We start from the raw sequence: 26,277 nt of genomic DNA, 5'->3' as shown, positions 1-26,277 counted from the left end.
CAGTTTTGGTCACCATGATGTAAAAAGGTTGTTGAGACTCTAGAAAAAGTAAGTGCAGAGAAGAGCAACAAGATTTTTAGGGGATTGGAGGCTAAAACATATGAAGAACGGTTGCAGGAACTGGGTATGACTAGTTTAATGAAAAGAAGGGAGACATGTTAGCAGTGTTCTGATATCTCAGGGGCTACCACAAATAAGAGAGAGTGGAAGCTATTTTCCAAAGCACCTGAGAGTAGGACAAGAAATAATGGGTGTAAATTAATCAAGAAGAAAAGCAACTTAGAACTAAGGAGAAATTTCCTGACAGTTAGAACAATTAGCCAGTGGAACGGCTTACCTCCAGAAGTTGTGAATGCTCCAACACTGGAAGTTTTTAAGAAGATGTTGGATATACATTTGTCTGAAGTGGTGTGGGGTTTCCTGCTTAAGCAGGGGGTTGGACTACAAGACCTCCAAAGTCCCTTCCAACTGTTATTATATATAGATAGACTATTTCTATATAGAAAGCAAAGAAAGAGACAGAGAAAAGGAGGGAGATAAACCCAGAATATTCATCTGGAAGATGGAAAGTATAGATGTCAGTAGGATACAACACATATTGACAATGCAATATAGCGGAATGGAAAATGGTAGACCCACATTCCTCAATCTCCAGATGTGCTGAACAATGATTGCTGAGCTGACATAAATGGATGGTGCCAGACTGGAGAAGGCTAAAACAGATTAACAGTTTGCACATCGCTACAATATAAAAGAGATTTGAGTTCGATTTGCCTGTGCCATTTCATACGCTTTGATGTAAATTTAGAAATTTCCTTTAACAAGAAGTAGGATACATCTCAGTGTAATGGGAAAGTCAGTGGCCTGCTGAGCCTGCAATCCAGGAATTCACTTTGGAACTTTGTTCCTCCTTTGAGGATTTTGTTCTCCCCCACTTAGAGTTCTTGATCTTTCCAGCAGATTTGAACTGGATTGTCTTCAAATAGATGAACCTTCCAAATTACCTTTATCACCCGTGATATAGGTGAAAATAAGAAAGAGCAGAAGGACTTCACAATCCTCAAGACAGCAACAATTTCCAGTGAAAGAGGCAGAGTATGTAGTACTTCCACCAGGAGTAGTCAGGTTGGCTAGGAACCACATCTTTATCTTGTTATGCTACCCCAATTAAACAACTCTGAACAGTTAGCAATAATTAAAACATATAACTTCTACCACCTGCAGTTCCAGTGAAGACTAGAATGGATCAATTCACCCAGCTTAGAAAATGTAGCAGCAGCAAACCTCAATAGTTTGAAATTCAAAAGTCCAGAGAAAGAGAAACAGTGTGAACGCACAAAGCTTTAACCTTAGACTGTCTACCGTCGACCTCACCCCATTCCTAAGAGGTCTTTAAGGAGCGTGCATAAGCGCACCAGCGTGCCTACCCTCCCTGTCCTAATATTCCCTTGTATTCGTATTCATTTCATCTATTCATAATCATGTTTATACTCATATCTGTTATCTAATTCATGCTTGTTGAAATAATAGATAGATAGATAGATAGATAGATAGATAGATAGATAGATAGATAGATAGATAGATAGATAGATAGATGCCATTAAGAAAGAGTCTGTGTTTACTGGGGTTGTAATAATATGTGAAAATGACCTTGGGAGACAAGAGGCGGAGCTGCAGACTAGACAACCATCATACAAAAGATAGATCAACCCATAGCAGGAAAAAGGGCATGAGAAGCTCCTGGGACAAGACTCTCCCTAGTTTCCCTCCCACCCCAAAGTAAAACTAAAGGAGGGGAGAAATGCTGTCAGACATGCAAGATTCCATTACTATGACCTCACAGTAAAGATAATGATAGTACTCATGGTTTATGCTTCCTCTCTGGACTACCTTGAACGGCTGACAGGGGATGAGGGGGAAGATTATTTTTTTAAAAGCACATTTTTTGTCTCGAACAATTTTCAGCTATAGAAGCGATAGGAACAGATGTCATAACTTGCTTACTCAGATATGTTGGATAAGAAGCATCCACCTGCAATGGAGCAGTTTCAATCTCTCAGGTTCTGTTCATTACAAATTATAATTTAATGGCACTTTATGAAAGGGATTCTGAGAATCAAAGGCCCTCCACAGGGCTTTAATTCTCATAGTGTCATCCAGCTATGCTGAACTTTCCATCATCCATGTTGGTTGGAAGAAATAGGAGCTGTAGATCGGTGTGTCTGGGTGGCTTTGGGTTGGGAAAAGAGAAGAGTAAGTCGCTTGCATAATTTATCATTGCATAGCCATGTTAGATGTTAGTCCTATGGGAAAAAACTAACAATGAGAGAGAAGTGCAATGTAATCAAGTCTGATCCTTTTGGAGCTACAAAGTGATTGTACAGGTCCAACGTGATGCAAACAGAAGCATTAAATGCATCCTTGTAGTGTCTTTGTGGCCCTTTGAATTTCTGCAATAAGAAGATGTTATCTGGCTACAATGCAAACATCCCCATTTCCATTTCCCCTCTTACTGGGACCAATCTACTTACACTTGTTTACCATCTCCAAGGCAAAGAGCAATAATACTTGAGGCAAATTCTGTGATGATTAATTAGCCAATGTTTGAACAAGGCTTTCAACACCGAGAGGACATTTACTACACCAGTTAAAGCATTATTAAACAAAACCAGTTGTCACTAATAGGCAGATTAGGCTGATCACTGCTGCTTGTTGACACAGGGGACAGTTACAAATAATTGGCTCCATGAAGTCTGGCCCTGGGGATCCACAAGACAAATTAAGGAGCAATAAAGGAGACAAAATATGATGCTGGATTATTGAAATTCAATATTGAATCTGTTTATTGGGTCCTCTGAAGCTCGCAACAATTTCCTTTCTAAGATGCGCTTGGTTAGAGAGCAAATAAGTTTCATTGATGTTCTTCCCACTCCTGCGTTTTATAATTGCTACTATTAGCCTGTGTGCTCATAAAGAAAAAATATTCTGAATGGTCCCATGACCTCAGTACATTGAGTCTGGAATTAATGGGCTCACTAGCCCTTTTTCTTCTGCCTACAAGAATTTAGAAATTCCATACATCTAGTTCATCAACAGATTGAAAACACAGATAACTTTATCCTTGTTTTCTTTCCCTTATTTAAACTAATTTCCAAATTCCAGGAAAAATTCCAAGGAGGTAATTATTTTAGTCTGTTGCATTTCTAGGTGGAATTTTAGCAGCTTCTCTTAGAGTATGATTGCTCTGTTATGGCAATTCCAGTATTATAAATATAAGATGAAAATCTATTCAAAACCTAGACGGGAAACTGAAGCAAAAATTATAGAACTTGGAAGGTTTTTAAAAAAGATCTCCAATGGACAACATGACAGACATGAAAATATCTGATAGAAAGGAAAAATGGATATTGCCATTTTTCCTCCCCCTCATTATACTGTTAATATTACAAGATGTTCCATGACAGTTAATAGCAAGTGCCAGTTTGGTGTAGTGGTTAAGGTACTGGCCTAGAAACTAGGAGACAGTGAGTTCTACTCCCATCTTAGACATGAAAGTCAGCTGAATGACTTTGTGCCAGTCAATGTCTCTCAGCCTAACTAAACCTCACAGAGTGACTGTTATAGGAGAAAATAAGGAGGAGAGACAAAAGATTACATATGTTTGCCACCCTGAGTTTGTCACCTTGAGGAATAAGGACAGGATAAAAATCTAATAAATAATAATAAAATAATAATAATAATAAAGATGTGTATTTCCTACACAGACAGAAGCAGATTCACTCAAAACCCATTAAGAAATACTTCTATACTGTTTTGACTATTTGTAACAACTACTGAAGAAAAGCTGTGGTGGCACAGTGTCTAGAATGCAATATTGCGGATTAATTCTGCCCACCGCCAAGAATTCAATCCTGACCAGTTCAAGGTTGACTCAGCTTTCCATCCTTCCGAGGTCAGTAAAATGAAGACCCAGATTGTTGGGAGCAATATGCTGACATTTGTAAACCACTCAGAGAATACTGTCAAGCACTATGGAGAAGTATATAAGTGCTATTGTCAGTCATCCAGGTCGTAATTGTCTCAAAGATGCTTTTTCAAAAGGCAACCAGACTGTTTTTTTTCCTTGAGGAAGAAGAAGACATTTTCCTTCTCATTCAAGAAACTTCATCAGTTCTTGCTGTTGGATGTCCCCCACCCCCCGGATGGTGGGGACCATGAAAGGATTTAGTTCCGATGAATATGTACCACAACTAATCTTTCCATCACTTCCCCCTCCACATTCTGCCAGAACCGATGAAGCTTCTTGGATGAGAAGCAAAACATTTTTTCCTCAAGGAAAAAACAGTCTAGTTGCCATTTGAAAAAGCACTTTTGAGATGTCTAAGTGCTATTGTTATTGCTATAAATGGAGCTATAAAACATTCATCTATAAAATATTATTTTTAAGAGTGAATTGCCTAGATGAATAAAGGAAACATTACAGCAGTCTCCATTAATCTGGATACCTTCTCAATATGTGGATTGGTGACTGGGAAAAATATGGTGACAGGTGGGAAGAAAAGTCAAAAAAGATTCCTTAAGGGGTCAATAATGAAAAAAGTTGAGAAATGCTAGTCTATTCTATACATCACAGTAAACTTTAACCCCACCTAAAACAAATTAAAGATGTATCCATATCTACCTGCAACAACTTGATTTAAGCTTGGGACAACTTGGGAGATCATTCCAAAGATAGAAAGAATAAACTAGTTGTAAGAATTCAGCAGAGGGAGCTAAAATTAATTTCCCCATTAGATATGTTGTAATAAAACTTGTATAGGGAAATGTATATACAGGTAGTCCTCAATTTACAACAGTTCATTTAGTGACTGTTCAAAGTTACAACAGTCATGTGATCAAAAATCGGATGCTTGGCAATTAGTTCATATTTATGACAGTTACAGTATCCCGGGGTCATGTGATCACCTTTTTGTGACCTTGCGGTAAGCAAAGTTGATGGGGAAGCCAGACTCACTTAACAGCTGTGTTACTAACTTAACAACTGCATTGATTCACTTAACAACTGTGGCAAGAAACGTTGCAAAATGGGGCAAAATTCACTTAGCATATGTCTCACTTAGCAGCATTAATTTTGGGCTCAGTTGCAATCATAAGTCAAGGACTATCTGTAATTCTCTGGAAAATAGATGCAAAATCTGCAAATTGATCTTTTTTTAAAAAAATTAGAAAATGAGACACTTAGCAAAGCAGTGATTATTGGGTGGGGGAAATCCTTGGGATCTTGTAGGAAATTTATTTTTAAGACAAACTCTTGTAGGCAAAAGTCTAGTGAGTGAGTCCGAGGTTGGGATATTTTGTGTAGAATAGAAGAACATCCTGGTTTTCTCTTTATCCTTATTCACAAGGATTTTGGATAGTTTTCCAGCTTGCTGACTACCACGTTAATTAAAGTGACTGATTCCTTTCTAAACAAAAGCTCCTATGCTTGTCAGATGTCATATAGCAAAATAAAATGATATGGTATTTTCATCAGTAAGTAGTACTTGTGTCTCAGGGAGGCAACTGTTAAAGATCCTTGCAACCAGGATTACTATATGGACTTTAATTTGATTATGAACTCTCTATTACAGAGTTATTGGTTTTCCATTATGCCCTCGATATATCAAAGTATTGACATAATCCCCGTGAAGGTATTAATTAGTTATACTTTGTGATATCAATCTGAGTATTCAATGATACAGTTTAAATTAAAATAAGAGACGGTTACTGGAGAAAAGCAACACAAATGCTTTAGTGTGCAAAACTGATCCCCTTGCATCACAGAGATATTCAAACTCCCATCTCTGTGATGCAACAAACTGCTTTATCTTGTATCTTTTTCATACCAAAGATAGATCAGTAAGATAGAGGAGCAGGCTTGCCCAATTCATTATCTTAATTTCTTATGCAAGTAATCTTACCTAAAGTAACTTAAAGGAAAGCTTTGATCCAGAGTAGGTCAACCTGTCAGTTTTGATGGTAGGAAATCACTATGTATCCTTTTTTAAAAATATATGTTTGTAAGTCAGCCTTAACTTACTTAATTCTAATACAGGTAGTCCTTAACTTACAATTTACAGGCATAGTTTCAATTAACAACTGTTCAAAGTTATAACAGTCTCAGAAAAAGGGACTTCTAACATGTATTCTCCCTTATGATTGTCTCTCTCACACACACACCCAAAATCATGTGAACACAATTCAGGCAGTTGGTAACTGTTTCGTATTTATGGTTGTAGCATCCTGAGTCATATATAGTAGTTGCAATCTGCAATCTTTTTTTTGCCAATTTCCAGCAAGAACAAAAAACAAAAACACCCATTGGGGGAAGCTGGATTTGCTTAATTAGCATGTGATTTGCTTAACAACAGCTGTAAAAATTGTCATCAAATTAGATCCAACTCCACTTACAACCACCCCAATTTAGGACAGAAATTCGAGTCCCAAATGGGGTTGTAAGTCAAGGACTTCCTATAGCTGCTGGCAAAAAGGTAGGATGAAAAGGTACGATATTTATCTGCAGAATTTCCACTTCAGAAAGCTATCATTGGCCAAATCTGTACTGATGATAACTTAGCAACTACAACAGATGACAAAATATTGTTTCAACATTTCAGCCTAACGAAGTGATGGAGTAATAAGCTGTTATCAATTATAATTAGTTTGAAATCAGTGCTAAGCAAGCATAGAGATTCTCATTTAAATCTTGAACTCAATAGTTTCGGTACTTTTTTTTGCAAATCCTGACCATCACTTGTGACCTGGAATATATGATATCAATATTACAGTAATCTACAGTAATTTAGCTGTAAACCTGTATTATGATTTTCTTGCAATGGAACTTGCTGCAGATAGTGCAGCCCTTAGGAAGAATTACTACTGAAACTCGTCAGAAAATGGAACACTTTTTACACTTTCCGGATTTATTTACTTCTTTCTCCACCTAGAAGTTAAATTCGGGTTTAACTGTAAATTGCGAATCATTGAAACAAGTTAATTTTTCACATTCTTCTTAATTTCTAAAAAATATTCTATACCTGGATAAGGGGAAAGTTGATGCCGGCATTGCTACTGGTTTGCTTCGCGCGCACATACAGTTGGCTATAAATTGTTTGCGCATGCGCAGAACATTTAGAAATCACTAAAAAGATGCTGGCAATGGCGTCGGTGACCGGGGAACCAGTTCGGGGGCATGGCCAGCCTGAATCGCATGTCGGTTCGGGTGACCAAGGCCAAAATACCACTTCCGGTTCACCCGAAACGGGTGCAAACCGGTAGCAACTCACCTCTGGCCTGGATCCAATCCAGTGCTCTAAAACAACTGAAAAATATTTTAACACTTCTGTTAGAATAGATAGATTTTTAAAAGTTCATTTATGCAGGGAATAACGATACTGATAAAAGGAAGTGCTACTTTTAAAGTCTGTGAATTTTCATTTACCTTCTTTTGTGTTAAAAACTCATCATTTCTAAGAAATGAAGCATTAGAAGTAGAATAGTTAAGATTACACGAACTCTGTTTCCTTTTAAAAAATATTTCAATTCTTATATAATTTGCTCATTTAGTCATCAAGTGACAATCACTAATCTGGTGAAACTGCTGAGTCAGAAAAGCAAATCTGAGTGAGCACCTAATATAAAGAATTGGAAATATGATCCGGTTTTATCCTGCCACATGGCACCACTCTAGACATAAACTGATTAATGTAAAGCCCTCTGAAATATCTTAACTAAATCAAAAGACCCAGCCGCCCAAAAAGAAATCATTTACAATATACCATATAAGGACTGAACAGCCAATATATAGGACAAACAGGCAGAAGATTGGCAAAGGGCATCCATTAATGCCAACCAACAGCCAGAAGACATGAACAAAATTTCAGTGCCTTAATTTCACAAAACATGGACAGACTTAATTATTTGTTACAATTGGGAAACTATGAGCATCTTAGACTAAACCAAACACAAGAAGCAGAAGAAATTCCAGAAACTTAGCATCAGTGATGGGGTTCAAATAATTTGACAACCAATTTGCCCAGGGTCGGGTTGGCTGTTGTGGGAGGCATGACCCATCCCCATCCTCCAGTTCTACCGCATATGCGGGACAAGCTTCCCATGATGACCAACCTGACCCTGGGTACACTGGCTATTAACCCACCCTTTTGCTATTAACCCACCCTTTTGCTATCAAAGTGGATTTTGGGTGCTGCGCTGCAATGGAGAAACGGGAAATGAAGCGGCTGGCATGAGGGAAGAGGGAGGAGCAGGGAGAAGAAAGAGGGAAAGCGGCCTTCTCCTTCCCTCATGTTGGCCATTTCATTGCCCGTTTCTCCATTGCAGCGCAGTGCCTAGGATCCACTTTGATAGCGGGGGTGGGTGGGTTAATTTAATAACCAGTTTGTCTAAACCGGTGCGAAGTGGCTGAATCCCACCACTGCTTAGCACTCTGCCAAATCAGCCATCAATAAGCACATAGTGATAAATCACAATTACACACCAGTCAAAAGAGACAATAAAAAACCTAAAAAAGAAAGGTGGGGAGACCAGATCACCTCCTCACCAGCACTCAACACCCAAACTAATGTGTTATCTTATGCGAACTCTTTAGCTTTAATAGATAGAGAGCATATGAAGAATTAATAGGCAACAGGGGTAGTGTTAATTTCCATTCATAATGCCATTATGAACTGAAATTAAATCAAAAGCTGCCAACCTGTGACTGACTATAGAAAAAATTTGCTGTAGTTTCTATGAGGAAAAAAATAGCCTCTCCCAGAGAATCTACCAAAAATTAAACAAACAAAACATTTAAAATACCAGGAATGAACTGGGAGTTGTGAAACTTGTCTTCTGTAATTTTTTTTTTTAAAGAAAAATATGTAGATACAGTTCTGGAGAACCAGTAGTGGATATTTTGAGTAGTTCGGAGAACCGGCAAATACCACCTATGGCTGGCCCCAGAGTTGCATGGGAATGGAGATTTTGCAATATCCTTCCCCCAGGAGTGGGGAGGGAATGGCGATTTTGCAGTATCCTTCCCCTGCCATGCCCACCAAGCCACACCCACAGAACCAGTAGTAAAGATTTTTGAATTTCACCACTGCTGAGGACTTGATGTATTGTCACATTAAGAGAATTCTCTTCCCTATTCATAGTTCTTGTGGATACTAATGTCCATAACCACGCCTTCCCAGCCATTGGGAACCCTACTCTACTTAGACTTTAGGTCTATCAAATCTGACCTGGTAAGATGGGGGGGGGGGGGGGACACATACAAGACAATTGGCTGAGTGTCTGTAACCTGTAAAGGTCTGGATAGGGAGGACCAGTGTCAATTCAACCCTGGCAAGATGGAGTGCCTCTGGGTTTTTGGCCTTCTGGTTCCAGATATTTCATCATTGACTTTGGACATGGTGTCACTTCTCCAGACTGAGCTGGTGTGCAACCTGGGGGTGTCCTTCTGAACTCACAGCTCTTGCTGTAGGGGCTTTGAAGTAGGGGCTTTGCACAAATTCACCTAGTTGTGCCAATTGACCATTTCCTGGACTGGGAGGCCTTGCTCACGGTCATTCATGCTTTGATCACCTTCTGTTTGGATTACTACAATGCACTCTACATGGGACTGTCTTAAAGACCATCCAGAAATTTCAACTGGTCAGAACACAACAGCGTGCCCTGTGATGGGTGCCCCTAAGTTTGCCCATATAACACCTCTCTTGCAATCTGCAATGGCTTCCAGTTTCTTTCTAGGTGCAATTCAAGGTGCTGGTCATCACTTTTAAAGCCATATCTGGCACAGGAAAGGTTATCTGAACATCCACATTTCCCTAAGGACATTGACTCATCCTACCAGGTTAGATGGGGGATCCATCTAACCTGGTGCTCTAGTCCTTTCCTTTAAACATTGCCTTGCTACAGGGGCTTTTTCTGTGGCTGCCCCTATTGACTATGCTTCCTCCCTGAAGTTCAACAGGCCTCTACCTTCGTAGTCTTCCATAGAGCACCGAAGACCTGTTCTTCCCTCAGACATTGGTATACGATGAGGTGACTGCACACTGGAAGCTTGACTTGGTGCCCAGTTTTTGTTCTAATATGTTTGAATGTAATAGTTTTAGTATGTTGTTTTAAATCTTATTTTAATTTTTGATTGGGAGTCACCCAGACTTTGTTATAAGATGGGCAGCTAATATATAAATGTTTAAACTACAAGAAATAAGCTAAATGTAAAGGGTGGATTAGGGCATTTAAGAAGCCATTTCTAGAAGCTGGGGGCAGAATTTACAGAACAGAGGCTTGGGTGTTGAGTGGCTATGTTGCCTACAGTGCCTCACCTTGTCTTAAAAGCAAAAATCTGCAAATTGTTGCAAAATTTAATAACGCCACAGACGTCAACAAGCAACGTCCTCATTTACGCTGCTCCCATTTCAGCTATTATGCTCAGACTTCTAGGGCTAGAGATTGGAAAACTCACTCAAGGGAGAAGAAAAGTTGGTTTATTCTGAAATAAACCAAAACATTCTGCTTGTATTTGCACTGCTATCTGCAGGCAGTGAAATGGTTTTGCCCCGTGTCCTGTAAGCTCTGAAACTGTCTTCTATCAAAGCCGTAAAGTACTGGCAACTTTCAATGAAGTCCCACTTGTCTTTATCCTTTATCGTTCGAAATGAGGACAAGGTCACGCGGAACACGGTATATTTTTAATGACTCCTAAGCATGGCACATGCAAGAATCAGCTTAGGTGTTGAGTTTGTAGTCTGCCCTGAAGCTCTGCTCCTCATCTGATACAGGGCAGGTCCCAACAATTTCACAAGTTTCTTTTAATATAGCCATGCTAGTGCCAAATCCAGCCTCTCAGAAGTCTTAGTTCACCATAGTTGCAGGAGAAGACCAGTGGTGGGATTCCAAATCTTTTTCTACTGGTTCTATGAGAGCAGGCGAACAGCACTCAAAGTCCACCCTCAGTGTCAGCGCTGGTGAGCTGAGCTGTTATTTAGCTCAGCTGAGGCATGGCAATCCACTCTGTTGCGCGAATCAGCTGGGTGAAAAACAATATAGGACAGGGAACAATGGGGGTGGGAGGGCGGGGCCAACCAGAGGTGGTATTTGCCGTTTCTCCGAACTACTCAAAGTTTTCGCTACCGGTCTGAACTGGCTGAATACCACTTCTGGAGAAGACCCAGTCATTTCCTAGAAGGGAATTGGTGACTTAACAAGAAAGTAGTAGTGAAAAAGAGGAAGATTTCTCTCTCTCTCTCTCCCTCTCTCCCTCTCTCTCTCTCTCTCTCTCTCTCACACACACACACACACACACACACAGAGAGAGAAATCTTCCTCTTTTTCACTACAACTTTCTTGTTAAGTCACATACACACACACTCACACACATATATATATACACACAATATACATATATACGTACACACACACACACACACACACACACATGCATATCACAGTCTTCAGGGTCAACTGACTATATCTATGAGTAATATTGTGATAGTGCTATCATAGTTGGCTCTGTTATATTAGTCAATTCATGATTATCTGTGCAATCATTTTTGTCTCTCACCACAACAGCTATGCAGAGAAGTGGTCATCTTGCAAACAGGCAAGAACAGAAAATATCATTTAGGAAAATGGAGGGAGCAGATCCAGAGCTGTGGTGGGAGGGGAAACCTGTCGATCCTGAAGATATCATATCTGTAGCCATATTTTACTGTAGCCTTTGTCTATTCTTTTCTTAGCTTTCTTTTGGTTTCTGCAAAGAGGTAAAATGGTATTTCAGTCTTGCCACATTCTGGTTGTTGAAAGGGGGGGTTGTAGAGATAATGGGGGAATGCTGTGTCCGGTTGGCATTCCTTCCCATGGGAACCGAGAAGGTTCCTGCAGCTGGAGGAAGGTGGAGTTTGGATGTCATCAGACTGATGAACTAAGAATGGATTGGAGAATGTGACTATGGGGGTTTCAAACTTTTGCTTTTTACTGAGTGTAATTCCTGAATCTGACCAGAGCTGGAATTACACCAAGACCTTGCCAATTTGATAGGTTCCTAATAAACAGACTTTAAAGAAAGATGGATGCCTTAGATTTTTATTCTGGGGACATATTACTTGGAACCTTGACAAAACCTCTGCCACTTGTTCTCCAAGGTCACTCAGAGTACCACCATAGTGGAGCTCTTTAAACTTACTAATTATATATGGGAAGAGAAACCTAAAGCTCCTCTAAGCTACTTTAAAATATGCAAATGATCCTTTCTGCTTATAGTTGTGTTCTTTTAATTTCTTTCTATTTTGGTCTATCAGGGAACACCTGAACTCCACCCAAATATCCCTCCTTATTTCACTTTAGACAAACTGTAATGGTAGCTCTAGTCAACATGAAGAGACAGGTTTTCCATATTTCCATGCCAGGTCTTATTACCAATATAAAAAAAAGTGAAGAAGTCAACTACGGAATGTTGCATTTGTCTGTCATTACATTTGGAATCCCCACTCCTGACTAGTTCAATCAAGTTCCAGTGTTTTAGTATCTGTTCAGTGGAAACCAAAACAATCACCCTTAATTCAATGAGGCAACTGGCAGCACACATACCTTTTTCCTGCCTCATGCAAGCTGCAATGTTTTTTGAGGTTCATGTAAAGCCCTTGAAAAATGTTCTCGGTGCCTGATGACCTCAAGCTTGAGTCAGATGCAAAGCAGATATGAAGAAACTTTGTATTGTCATTCAACCAAGGAGGAGGAGGAGGAGGAGGAGGAAAGAATAGAAGACGACTATAGTACTGGAGACAAATTGCACATAAAAGTTACCTGGGATGATTAAATTTCCAACACATATAAACTGTCTAGCTCATTCTTCAAGGACAATTGCAACTTTTTATCAACAAAGAGCCAAAAACGTTGGATTTATCAAGAGAAATGATCATGGAACTATTCACAACCCTGAGAATACATAATACAAAATTCACAAACTAATACCTCCCAAGGGAATTTTTCTTTAACTCCCATCATCTGCAGTGGGTCATCATGCTGGTTGTGGATGATAGGTATCCTAGTCTAGAACATTAAGTGGACACCAAGTTAGGGAAAAATGGAAAAAATCTAAAAGACCCTGTTCTAAAATGTGAGCTTTATTGACTATTTTACATCCACACACAAATCTCCAAGTGCTTATAAACCATACCATTATTAGTCATTTGACGTGGAAATGATCAATTAGTAATATGTTAATGTTTCCATTCAGGATTCTGTGCTTGAAACCTACAAAGGTTTATATAAACTATGTTGTAATAGATTAACAAACTATTCTCTAGCTTTTAATATCTTTAAAAATCCAGAAGGTACATGAAGATCCTTAAAGATAATTAAAACTAGAGAAAGCAAACTCAACAGTTAATGGATTAGCTGGTTTTGGTAGTGCAGTATAACTGATTGGTGGTAGTGCAGCATCATGGAATCGTGGCTTAACTTGGATCAAATTGTTCTTATTAAGCAAAGACGGAAGTTGTCCTGGAACAGTTATGCTTCTCTGAGGAGGGTATTTTCTCTCCCTATTGCCTCCCCAGCAACTGGCTTTAGATTACCCTAGGACATTATGGGTTAATCAAATAGGTAATATTTGGACTGGTGTAGTCTGTAAACCTGGCATCCCATTTCTATAGATTCCATAACCCACCCACTTAAGTACAGGTGTTTTATGGGCCTATTCCAAAATTTAGTAATACGAGGAAGTCTACCATATTTATTATGTACCTTTTGTAATTTTTCAACAACAACCTGTTTGTCTCTAGCACTAACCCATTAAGCAACATATCACTCATGTCAAAGCCGACATGTTGTAAGCACAGTAAAAAAAAATGGGATGAAGGGACGAGTTTCTAGGAAGATGTGATCTAGGAACTAGGTGAAGGAACAAGACACAGGGGAAAAAAAGATTTAAAGTGGGCTGCCTCACTGTAAACTATGACATGCCTTAATTTCGGTGTATTCTCTAGTTTCCTCTTTGGGTGTGGCACAAGGCATTACTACATATTCACCTTTGCCATTTTTCTACTTGACAGATGCAACAGATGTTTAGCTAGTGTAATACATAAAGGGAAGTTTGAAGTTAAGTAATTGTTGTATTCTGATAGATAGTTGATAGGCAGGCAGGCAGATGGACAGACAGACAGATAGCCACATTGTAGAATCAGATAGCAAACAGATTCAAAACTGCAAATAGTAATTTACTCTCTGATCTGTGCTAAACGTTTCTTTTTTTCTTCTTAAGACCATGCCGTACCCAATACTACTCACACACTCCATGCAAGTGACATAGTTATGCAATATTTTTCACAACCGCATGTATCTGTCTGATGATAATGGCCATCTGATCATCCTTTTTTACATGTACAAATGCATTTTTATATTGTCACCTTTTAGCCTTTAAGGATTTGAGCTTATGAATCTGGAATCAATTATTATAGGCCAGAAAGGACTGTTAAGTAACCATTAAGCTAATTTTCTCAACCGTCAAGACCAAAAAGAACATTGTCATCCTTTTGTTTACTTAAAAGAGTAGGAGGAAAAGATCCATAATTTAAATTTTGAGCAGGGAGGCAGGCAGGCAGATAGACAAACAGAATTCTTTGTTCTCCAGTAGGCAGATGTTATATGACTTATTATCTACAGTAAAGCAACTTAGACAATCCAAGTCTGTGAAGATTCTGTATAAACAAACTACTAAATGTGAGGTTGATTTTTCTGGAGAAAAAGGATATACTATCAAGTCAGGAGCAAAATCTGATACAACCTATATAATATTTTATCCCACATTCTATTTCTAAAATGTTGGACTTCAGGAAACCCTAGAAATTATAGGGCACATTTGTGAAATGCAATTCCTTGTTGTTCTCTTGAACCAAGCTTGAAATGAGAATTGCAAAATAACCCAAGGGAAAAAAAATAACCAATGCAAAGAATTGGTTACTTCCTTCTCTGAAGATCCACAAACAAGCCTAACAACTCAAATCTCTAAAAATTCTAATTTTGTATTTCTCTTTCCTCCAGCAGTGACTCACTGAGGTCAGATCTCCACCCATTCACCTGTTTACACAAAGAATACAAATACTGTTTAAGTTGCTAGGAATACAGCTATCAGTAAATAGATAATAAGCTACTTGTAGAGGCACCCTCATTACATAAAGGTCAAGCGGGAATCCTATTATTAATAAAAACAATTAATAGATTTATATGCATAGCCATCTGAAAGAGAAGAAAAATGATGGGGAGGGGAGGAGAGGGGAGGATAAAAAAGAAAAGAAAATACTGTCCATATCTCTATAATCATTGACTTAGCTTTAAATAGCACAGAATCCTAGAATAATCAAAGTTAAGTAGCATTTATCTCTTTGGGGCATAGATGAAATGGGTTCTCTATGGAAATCTGATTTGACTAAAAACCAAATCTCAATTTTATATTTGCCATTAGAGGCCCCAGGTAATGCTGATTCGCTGCAATGTCAAAGTAGGAAATTGAAAGCAGCCTTGGAGAAAGACTTGGAACCAGTGACCTGACCATGTTTGGAGCTTATGCTAAACTATTCTGCATAGTAAGAACCAAATGTAAATGTGAAGCTCTCCAGAAGATTCCCTTTAAAGTGAGCAAACAGTCAACTAAATGGCAAATGCAATTCAATCTAAATGAATATAGAATGATACACATTGATGCAAAACCACTTTGCTTCACACCCACCCACACCCATACACACACACACATACACATAGAGTAATGGTGCCTCAGCTGCCTGAAACTAACCAACCCCTTGGTCAGAGTTGACAGTTTAATGAGGAGGTTAATTTGGTGTGCAGTAACTGTTTAAAAGGAAAATTCCATGTTAGGCATTATTAGAAAAGGGATGGAAATGAAAAATACCAACATCATATAATGCCTTTTATACATTACAAAGGCAATTAGCATCTTTACCAGATCCATCATTTGACTGAAGGCATATTTGTCATGCAAATTCAAAAGTCAGTTCTGTTCCCCAGATTTGAAACAAGGTATTGCAGAATGGGGAAAAGTGCAAAAGAAAGTAATCAAAATGTTTTGAGGACTTAAAAACCTTCTTTACATGCAAATGCCAGAATGTTTGAATCTGTTTGGGGATGGGGGGCGGGAAGAGACAGTTCCATGCTTGGTGTGAAGAAAGTGGACGGGGAGAATTTCTTTCTCGCTCGCTCAAACCCAAGAATCCAAACTGAGATTTAGTACAGATAAAAGAAAATACTTTTTTCATTCTGCACATCATTAACCTGTGGAATTCATTACAAAGACACAAAATGTGCTAGTTACCACTAACCTAGATAGCTTCAAAAGGGATTAGAAATATTCCTAAAGGACAAGTCCAATAAGAACTATATTACAATTGAGGTTGCTTCTGAGATAGGGATGGTATGTTTCCAAATACCAGTTGCAAAGAATTGAGGGAGAGGGGTATGTAACCATCTCAAGCTGTTGTACAGCACCTTTGAACTAGATTCACTCATTACAGTAAGGCATAACTGATGGGGTGGGGGTATCCTTTTTGGCCAAGCACAAACAATAGTTTGATAACAATAATTTGTTAATATGTTGCTTATTAGGGTGGCTCAGTGGCTAAGATGCTGAGCTTGCTAATCAGAAAGGTCAGCAGTTTGGTGTTTCAAATCCCTAGCGCCACATAACGGATTGAGCTCACATTACTTGTCCAAGTTTCTGTCAACCTAGCAGTTCGAAAGCATGTAAAAATGCAAGTAGAAAAATAGGAACCACCTTTGGTGGGAAGGTAACAGAGTTCTGTGCACCTTCGGTGTTTAGTCATGCCAGCCACATGACCACAGAGACGTCTTCAGACAGCGCTGGCTCTTCAGCTTTGGAATGGAGATGAGCACCGCCTCCTAGAGTTGGGAATGACTAGCATATATGTGCGAGGGGAAACTTTACCTTTACCTTTTATGTTGCTTATTGCTGTGGGAATATTGAGATATGCAGCTCGTCTATGGTTTCCTGGTTTACTTTAACCAATCCTTGGAGGTGTAAGGCAAAGCGGTTTTAGAAAGCAGGAAAAACACACCCAGCATTGCTAAAGCAAGACCTGCAATGCTGAATCTGATTTGCTTTTATTATTTGTATGCGTGACCAACTCAAATGTTGGCTTAGTGTTACATGAATACAGCCACAAATCAGTGGTGGGTTGCAGGTAGTATGTCCTGGTATGGGCGTACCGGTGCCTGCCGGGAACACCAGGTACCGTTCCGGTATGGTGCTCCAGAGGGCCCACCTGCCCGTCTGAGCTCCTTACCTGTATTTGAGCTCTTTGGTGCTTCAGCACACGCTCATGGAGCATACAGCGCCTGCGCAACGCTTCACCGAAGCACTGGAGCATCACAGAGCCATCGCGGAGCCGTTGTGGAGGTAAGGACGCATGTGCATGCTGCGCTAGTGCATGTGGGGGATGCTGGGCCCCGGTGCACTGTACCAGTTGCAACGGGATCCAGAACCCACCACTGCCACAAATGTCCAGGCCTTCTAAAGTCTCAGAAAGAAAAGATGTATTATACCGTACAATGGTAGAGGTCTCCCGGCTCCTCTTTTCAGTAGCATGAAGGAAGCCAATATGGCAACATGTTACTGATTATTTTAAGCTTGAAAAGGCTTCAAGAATGTAGAATGCTTCATGTCTCTGTTTCAGAGGTGGTATTCAGTCGGTTCTCTCCGGTTCGGGTGAACCGGTAGCGGCGGCTGCAGGAGGCTCCGCCCACCTGCCCCAACATAATGCGCAAGCACTGTGCATGTGGAGAAGGTGATGTGCATGCACAGATGCGGTGCGTATGAGTGAAGCGAGAGCACATGTGCTCTCATTTGCGATCTGGTAGGGAAGGGAAGGGAATCCCATTGCTGCTCTGTTCCCTTTGGCATTTGCATGAACAAAGTCTTATGGCTCATCGGAACTCTATTTTGAAATGGCTGTTTCAAGACTGGAGTCATTCTCAGATATAACTTCTCTCTCTTGCTACCCCAGTCAGAAATCTTGCAGTAATTTAATTTAGCAAAATATGTGCATCTTGCCAAACATGATTTCACAACTTTGCCTTCAAATACATTACAATTCACTGCACTCATTGTCAGATCACTGACATAATACTATGTCACTCCACGTCTTTTTGAAAAATAATAATAATAATAAGGTCAGTCTTTGAAGTGTTGATTTAAAATTATTCATTATTGCAGCCGTTTTTTCTTCCTTATCAGGTCGACTGTTACACAAATAGGAACCAAGTTTGTTATTTTAAAAATTAATTACAATAGCAGAATAGAAGCATATGCTTTTTATTTGCATTCGGTCCGTTGGACTTCCTGGGCATATAATGCATAATTAAAGAGGTAAGATTAATTGTATTAGTGCTGCTGTAAATGCAGAGGTGGAAATATGTTTTTGATCAAGGAAGCCCTTAGCTCCTTTAACCTGCTAGAGAGCAGCAAGAGCTTTCTAATGATGTGATAATATCACTGGGAAAGGGTCGATATTTTTCGTAATTGGAAGGGATGTTAACAATGGAAACGGGAGCAGGACATTTCCAGAAAACCCCATTTTAATTCAGTAACCTCCCTTCTCCCGGCCCAGATTGTGATTAGCTGGTTGAATTTTTATGGCATACGTTCAGGCTGCTTTTAAAGTCCCAGATAGCTTTAAAACTTCATTTGAGACCAGTTTATCTCCTATAACTTCTGGCTCTCGTCCATTTTTGCCAGTAACTTTGGATGACATCATCTTGGGATTCTGGTAAGACACAGGTAGCCCATAGGCCATGGGTTCTTATTAATAAAAATTATATTCCTCTACATTGATGCATTTTCATTTTTCCTTTCTTTCTTCCATTTTTGCCTTCTTTCACTGCATTTCACTCCATTTCAAAGCTGACCCACTAAGCGACTAGTAAAGTTTGGTCAGTTTAATAGCTTATTAGGTCACGCTGGGGTGTTTCACCATTCATAAACATCACTATATTGCTCAACATTTGGCTGCTCATGCTGAATGCAATTTTTATGCAAAAAAAAAACACCTCTAGTAACTGAAGTGTGCTGCTTCTTTTTCATATGCTGCAATCATACAGGGATGTTTTTATTTTTATCAGTTATGGAATGTATACAACTTGTCTTTCTATTCACTTTGTTTACTCTAATATGCAGTGCTGAGTAAAAAGGATTGTGTAAAAATGACTAATTTTGGCCACTCGGTCATGACACTGCTTGTAGACAATTTATGAAATTTTGCTGCAGCCGCTGAATACATAATCGATTGTTTCGCCCTTTTCACTACAAAGGCAACATTTGCTGTTGTTTGTTGCATGTTGAATTTTTGATGCAATTAGTTGGCAAAGCGTGGTCTTGACTGCTAAAATAAACCCTTCAATTTCTTTCGTGAAAGCTGATCTTAATCAACACCATATGGGTTTTTTATCAGCTATACCCTTCAAGCACTGACCATGCGTTGACTTATTATTTCAGTTAACAAATTGCTTTTCAATTGTTTCTTTCCTATATGCAACCTTCCTCTTTCGTTGTTTTTAAGAGGTTTCTTTGATTGACTTCCTTCAGCAAGAATTCTTGGCTTTTCTAAATTTAATCATTCAGGACATGCTTTTCTTCCTGCACAATTTCTTTCATCTGTAGGAATCCTTTATCCTCCTCTGCTCTTGGAAACAGTGCTGATTAATATCTGTTTTTGGGTGATAAACATATGAATTGTTGTTAGTTTTCTTGTCTTGTGATGCAAATTATCAAGTTCAGTAGTTCTGCTATATACCAAATAACAAGGACTGATCAGATATTAATGATTGCTAGTAGTAGTAGTAGTAGTAGTAGTAGTAGTAGCAGCAGCAGCAGCAGCAGCAGCAGCAGTAGTAATTCTGAATAAACCTGAATGTTGAATTGCATGTTTTCAATTCAGCATTGGTAAAGAACTTATGTTTCCAAGTAACACACCTTTGGTCCCTAAATATTTACCATTATTTTCTAACCCCAAATATCTTTCTTTCTAAAGCAGATACATTCACTTTTGAATTCCACATTTTAATGGTTCCAATTGGTAGAAACATTCTGTAACTGAGAAGCTTTATTCCATTCACCAAATTTTTCCGCTTTCAATTGCCTTCCAGTAGCCTGTCCCATGCTCTGGTTGTCTAGCAGAGGGAGCTGAGTCCTGTAGCACATTTCTCAGTGAATTCCCAGGAGCTATGACTTTTGTTAAAGTCTGGATGACAATCGATTCAGCATGAAATTCGAATTGTGTATTCTTGCCATGTTGAATAGGAACAAATTTAGTTTGACTCTTCAGTGAAAAGCTGTCTTTTATGGTTGCACCTGTTCAGCACACCTGGGCCCCTGCACCATGATGCGGTACTGTTCCTTTGAAGAGATATTATTATTATTATTATTATTATTATTATTATTATTATTATTATTATTATTATTATTATTATTATTATAGGATTGTATCACAGCGGCCAGTTGATTCGCCGGATTTGGCATTGATTACTAGTCGGGCCCCACCCAGGGGCCTAGGACGTCGTAACGTATTTTCTTAATATACGTGCAGATCCAAGCAGTGCAGCTTTTTGCATTTGACTGATGGTGATTTTGTCAAGTTTTAACTGTTTTAAATGTAATTCTAGTGCTTTTGGATTAGCACCCAGTGTGCCGATTACCACTGGAATTACCACTGCTGGTTTGTGCCATAATCGTTGGATTTCAATTTTTAAGTCCTGGTATTTCGCGACTTTTTCATGTTCCTTCTCCTCAACCCTGCTATCACCTGGTATTGCGATGTCTATGATTGTAACCTTCTTTTTCTCAACCAGTGTAATGTCTGGTGTGTTATGTGCTAGTATTTTGTCTGTTTGTATACGAAAATCCCACAGGATCTTGACCATCTGATTTTCGGTGACTTTTTCAGGCTTATGTTCCCACCAGTTTGTTTTAATATTATAATTTTTGCACAAATTCCAGTGGATCATTTGTGCTACTGAATTGTGCCGCAATTTATAATCAGTCTGCATGATTTTTTTACAGCAGCTGAGTATGTGGTCAACAGTTTCATCAACTTCTTTGCAGAGTCTGCATTTGGCATCATCAGAGGATTTTTCGATTTTGGCCTTAATGGCATTATTATTATTATTATTATTATTATTATTATTATTATTATTATTATCTGTAGTACTATTAGTTAAAGTAGTATTTATTAAATAATGTTCATATAAAGAAGGTCTTTGCTTACCATGCTCTTTCAGCATGTTATCAGACAGCAGGGAAAGTGTTGAGGAATAAGGACAAGGCAAATTAAAAATATCTTGTGTTCATACTCTGCTCCCTGAGCTTCTCTAGGCTTCTGTGTTCAACTTCTCACAGTTTGAACAAGTTAAAACAATGTGAGGAGCTTGTGGAAGAAAGGAGCCAGCGAAGAAGCAACTAACCTATAGTGAAACTGGTGAAATAAGCAACAAAAGACTCACCGAGTGCTCCTTATTACTTTTTAGACCTAGCAAAGAGGAAGAATTCAGCTGCTGTATTGAAATGTAAAGATGCATGTCAGAATGCTGTTAAGGAGGCAATCCTTCTCCTCAGCTAAAATAGCAAAGTGTTGCTTTCTTTTATTTTATTGTACACATGAAAGAAGTTGATTTTTAAAATAGCAGGTAGAAAGGAGAAAGGAAATGACTGGCATGAAAGGTAGAACACAGTTTGCTAATAGAAAGAGTAAACTCTTACCTGAGAAGAACGGCATATGCAAACTCCCCCAACCTTCCCCAAAACTCTTCCAATCACCCCCACTCTCTTCTGAGTGGTAGAAGAGAGTTTAGCTTAAATGGGGAAATTCTGATTTAGTGTATGGAAAGTGTACAGATACACTTAGTGATGATTTAAGGCTGTTTCATTCATGGGCCGCAAATGAAATGAGGATGGCTTTATGCAACCAAGGAGGAAGATGGAGATGGCATGGTGATACGATTGTAAACTGTGATGATCTCATCTTTGTTGTCGTTGTTAGTTGCGAAGCCATGTCTGACCCATCGCGACCCCATGGACAACGTTCCTCCAGGCCTTCCTGTTCTCTACCATCCTCTGGAGTCCGTTTAAGCTCACGCCTACTGCTTCAGGGACTCCATCCAGCCACCTCATTCTCTGTGGGTCCCCTTCTTCTTTGCCCTCAATCGTTCCCAGCATTAGGCTCTTCTCCAGTGAGTCCTTCCTTCTCATTAGTGGCCAAAGTATTTGAATTTCATCTTCAGGATCTGGCCTTCTAAAGAGCAGTCAGGATTGATCTCCTTTAGGACTGACCGCTTTGATAGGCTTGCAGTCCAAGGGACTTACAGGAGTCTTCTCCAGCACCATAGTTCAAAGGTTTCAATTCTTTGGTGCTCAGCCTTTCCTATGGTCCAACTTTCACAGGGATACATTGCAACTGTGAAAACCAGAGCCACATCACCTTAGCCACACCAAAAGCAGTTAAATGGTTAGCTTCTTTAGATATCAATTTATAACACCTATCCTATTGCAATTCTATGTGGTGCCTTATTATGGCGATCTTATCTTGTTAATACTTTATCTTGTACATTGCCTGCATACTTTATATATATTTATTTGCTGATATTTCATTTAAATTTAAATTTGTGTTTTATAAGTGTTACATATCAGTGATTGCATGACCTCTGTAGGCACCACATGCTGATTAAAATAAACTGTAAACTGAAAGTCAGGTAGAGCTAGGCAGACCAGTTCTTCCTCCCTTTCTTTTGATCCTGGTACCTTTTCAACAAATGGTAGCCTCTGAATTATTATCTTCCATTCATCTGTCAGATCTTCATTGTACTTATTATAATATACTATACAGATAATCCTTGACTTACAGCGGCTCATTTGAAGTTACAACGGCACTGAAAAAAGTGACTTATCACCATTTTTCACACTTACGACCGTTACAGCATCCCCACGGTCACATGGTTTACATTCAGATGCTTGCAACTGACTCATATTTATAATGGTTGCCGTGTCCTGGGGTCATGTGATCATCTTTTGCCACCTTCTAGCCGCTTGTCCAAGGGGGGGGGGGAAATCCCCCTCCCTTCCAGCCGCACCTCTCCAAATTAGCAAAAGTTCCAATTAACACAACTGACAAGTTTTAGAGTTGGTGATAGGTATGAAGGGAGTCTACACCTCACCGCACCGCCGGCGCATCCTTCAGCTTTCTTTTTTTTCTTCCGGACAGCCTCACAGCGAAGACGCTTTGGCGCGTCTCCCCTTCGCGCTCCTCGGTGCCTGGAGCGAAGCGAGAGCCCCCCAACAGCCGCCGCCCAAGGGGTGGGGAGCCCACCGGGGATGCGCGGGGCGAGCAGTCTCTGCCCGTCGCCGTCAGCCGCCGGAACCGGAAGTCCATCTTTTGCCACCTTCTGACAAGCAAAGTCAATGGGGAAGCCAGACTCACTTAACAACTGCGTTACTATTTTAACAACTGCAATGATTCGCTTAACAAATGTAGCAAGAAAAGTCATAAAATGGGGCAAAACTCACAGCGGCATAAATTCTGGGTTCGGTTGTGGTTGTAAATCAAGGATTATCTGTATTATCTTCCAGGTAGGAAGAATAATCTTACATTCATCTCATAAGAATCAAAGAAGCTGTTGCAAACCAAAGAATCAGGAGGAAGCATTCTGTAAGTTTACTAAGACCTTTTTCAGTAGAGTCTCTTTTGGGATAAGTATTGACATTTCCTGAAGAAGAATGCAACGAGTAAACAGGATTGAATATACTGATGATATATTTTACTATCTGTGGTTTATAATAAATTATATGCAATTTATTATTTTGTGGTTCTATTTTGTTAGTGTTTTTGACAATCTGTTTTTCGTTGGAGCACCAAATAAGCCTAAATAAATAGATGCTATTGCTATTTAATAATATTAATGTTTATATTATTATGTTAGTTGCCATGGTCCTGTTAATTGCGGGACTTATGTAATGTGGATGATTCAATTTATTTACTTTTGTAAACCATAAGAAGTAGCAGATTCAGTGGTATGAAATGAATTAATTAAAAAATATCTGGCTTAAGATTTTTGGAAAATGTGAGGCAATTTTCCTTAAAAGAACTGAGCCTATTCACTGCAGCATGTTTTTTTTTTTAATGCATTCTTTGAAAAAAGAAAAGAAAAATACTTGTACCATAAAGTAAGACATCAAAGTGCTTTTGATGTGAAGTTTGTTTAACAAACTCAGCTTTTTCCGATGATTGTACTAAACCTCATAGAGGCCACAGCATTAAATTTGTCTATTTAAACTATAGCAGGAAGAGCCATAGAATGATTATCTACAAAGCTCACTGCAATTTTAGATATATTATGGGGGAAAGGTAGTTACTTCAAGTATTTTCTGCTGTTTTGCATCTGCAAAAGAGTGACTTAATGCTATAATAATTCTGCCATTGCTAGTTCCAGGACCAGGTAAGTAAAGAGGAAGTTGGATACAAGAGTAACAACGAACCCTGTAAAACATTTTCACTGCAACTGAAAAAAATGAGCACGGTTCACTAAAATCTTCTATAATTCAAATTGTTGGAGAGCAATTGATGCCCATTGAGCTGCCCATTAAGTATGTAAATAATGCTATAATGTGGCATATCGTTGAGAACCTAGCCTTGTTCATTCAAAAAACATTATTTTTCATTCTGTATTAAACATATTTCTATCCTGGCATAATCCAAGAGATTTCTGTGGCTTACACGGAATAAACAGTGCAATTAAAACATCCATGGTATAATTTAGAATCCAAACCCCATAAATTGTGTAGAAAATTAGCACCCACCCCCTCCTAGAAGAATGAAATATTTTGAAAAATATTAAAAAGGCAGAATATTATATTTCCCTGGATGAGAAATGGAGAAACATGCTCTTGGAAAGCAGCTCCCACCTTTCTTAATAGCCCTCAGCAGATGTCAGCACTTAAGAGATAAAGCTGTAGTTAGCTCTGTTCATAAGCAAATACCCTCACCCAAGATCCAACAAAGGTAGGATTAGCCCTCAGCCCCTCATTGCATCATCTCAGGTGCAACACCACCCACCCACCCCCCGCAGTTCAAACTTCAACCAAACTTAGCTCAGACAAACTCCTAGGATTTGTACATGGCCCAATGGGACTCTGACAACAGCCAATAGAATATATGTTCTTGCACAAGAACAGGAAGTTCAAATGCAAAGCCCAGGAGAAGGTATAAACCCATGTGGTCACCTAACCAGAATCACACAGGCTTGCTGGTTTTGCTTCATCAATAAATGGACCCTCTTTCCAATCAGCCTCCAGCCTCCATTTTGTCTCCAGTGCCTTTCTCCCAGATTAGAACTGAACCAGGTGAATATTTCTTCCAACATTAGGACAATAACCAATAGTAAACAAAAACCAATGTAGCCATAAATACCATTAATACTGCAGGACAGTATATGTAACACACATTCCAAAATGTCTGAGACTTTCTTTTTTTTTGAAAAAAAGGTTTTTTTGACTTTTAAACAAACAAGGACAAACAAAACATGAAACATAAAACCCTCATCAATTACATAGATAGCATGTCGTTAGGTTACAAGCATTTGTGCATCACCACTTTCAATTGTATATAAGGTCACAGATTTTCTATCAAGCATACATAGATACATTATTATCATTGTACATCATATTGTTCAGTTATAATTGATATTCTTTCATTTTAAACAAATATTCTAGAAACTAGATTCACATACATACCAATATTCCATTGCATCCTTATTTGTCTATTTAATAATAATATGTCTTTATAAAATCACCTATCTCATTATATTATTTTTGCCAGTGACGTGCGGTGAGGTTTATGGCTGGTGAGGCACTGACATCATCAAATGATCATCATGAAGGGAGGACTGTGACAACTTTGATCTTTGCAAGCGTGCAAGCAAAATACCCCAGGATCACGGTGGCGGTGACAGCAACTCCTTCCGCTGCGCTGCGGAGAAGAGCCACTATGTGCAGGAGGCTCCTCAGCACTAGCCTCAGATCAGCACGAGCCACGGTCCCCTTCATGTTGGCTCAGGAAGGAGGGGAATGGGACCGTGTGTGCAGGAGGCTCCTCAGCGCTAGCCTCAGATCAGCGCGAGCCACGGTCCCATTCCCCTCCTTCCTGAGCCAACCTGAAGGGG

Source organism: Natrix helvetica (genome assembly GCF_964273705.1).
Source record: "Natrix helvetica genome assembly, chromosome: 4".
Lineage (NCBI taxonomy): Eukaryota > Metazoa > Chordata > Lepidosauria > Squamata > Natricidae > Natrix > Natrix helvetica.
This window is presented reverse-complemented; position numbering follows the sequence as displayed.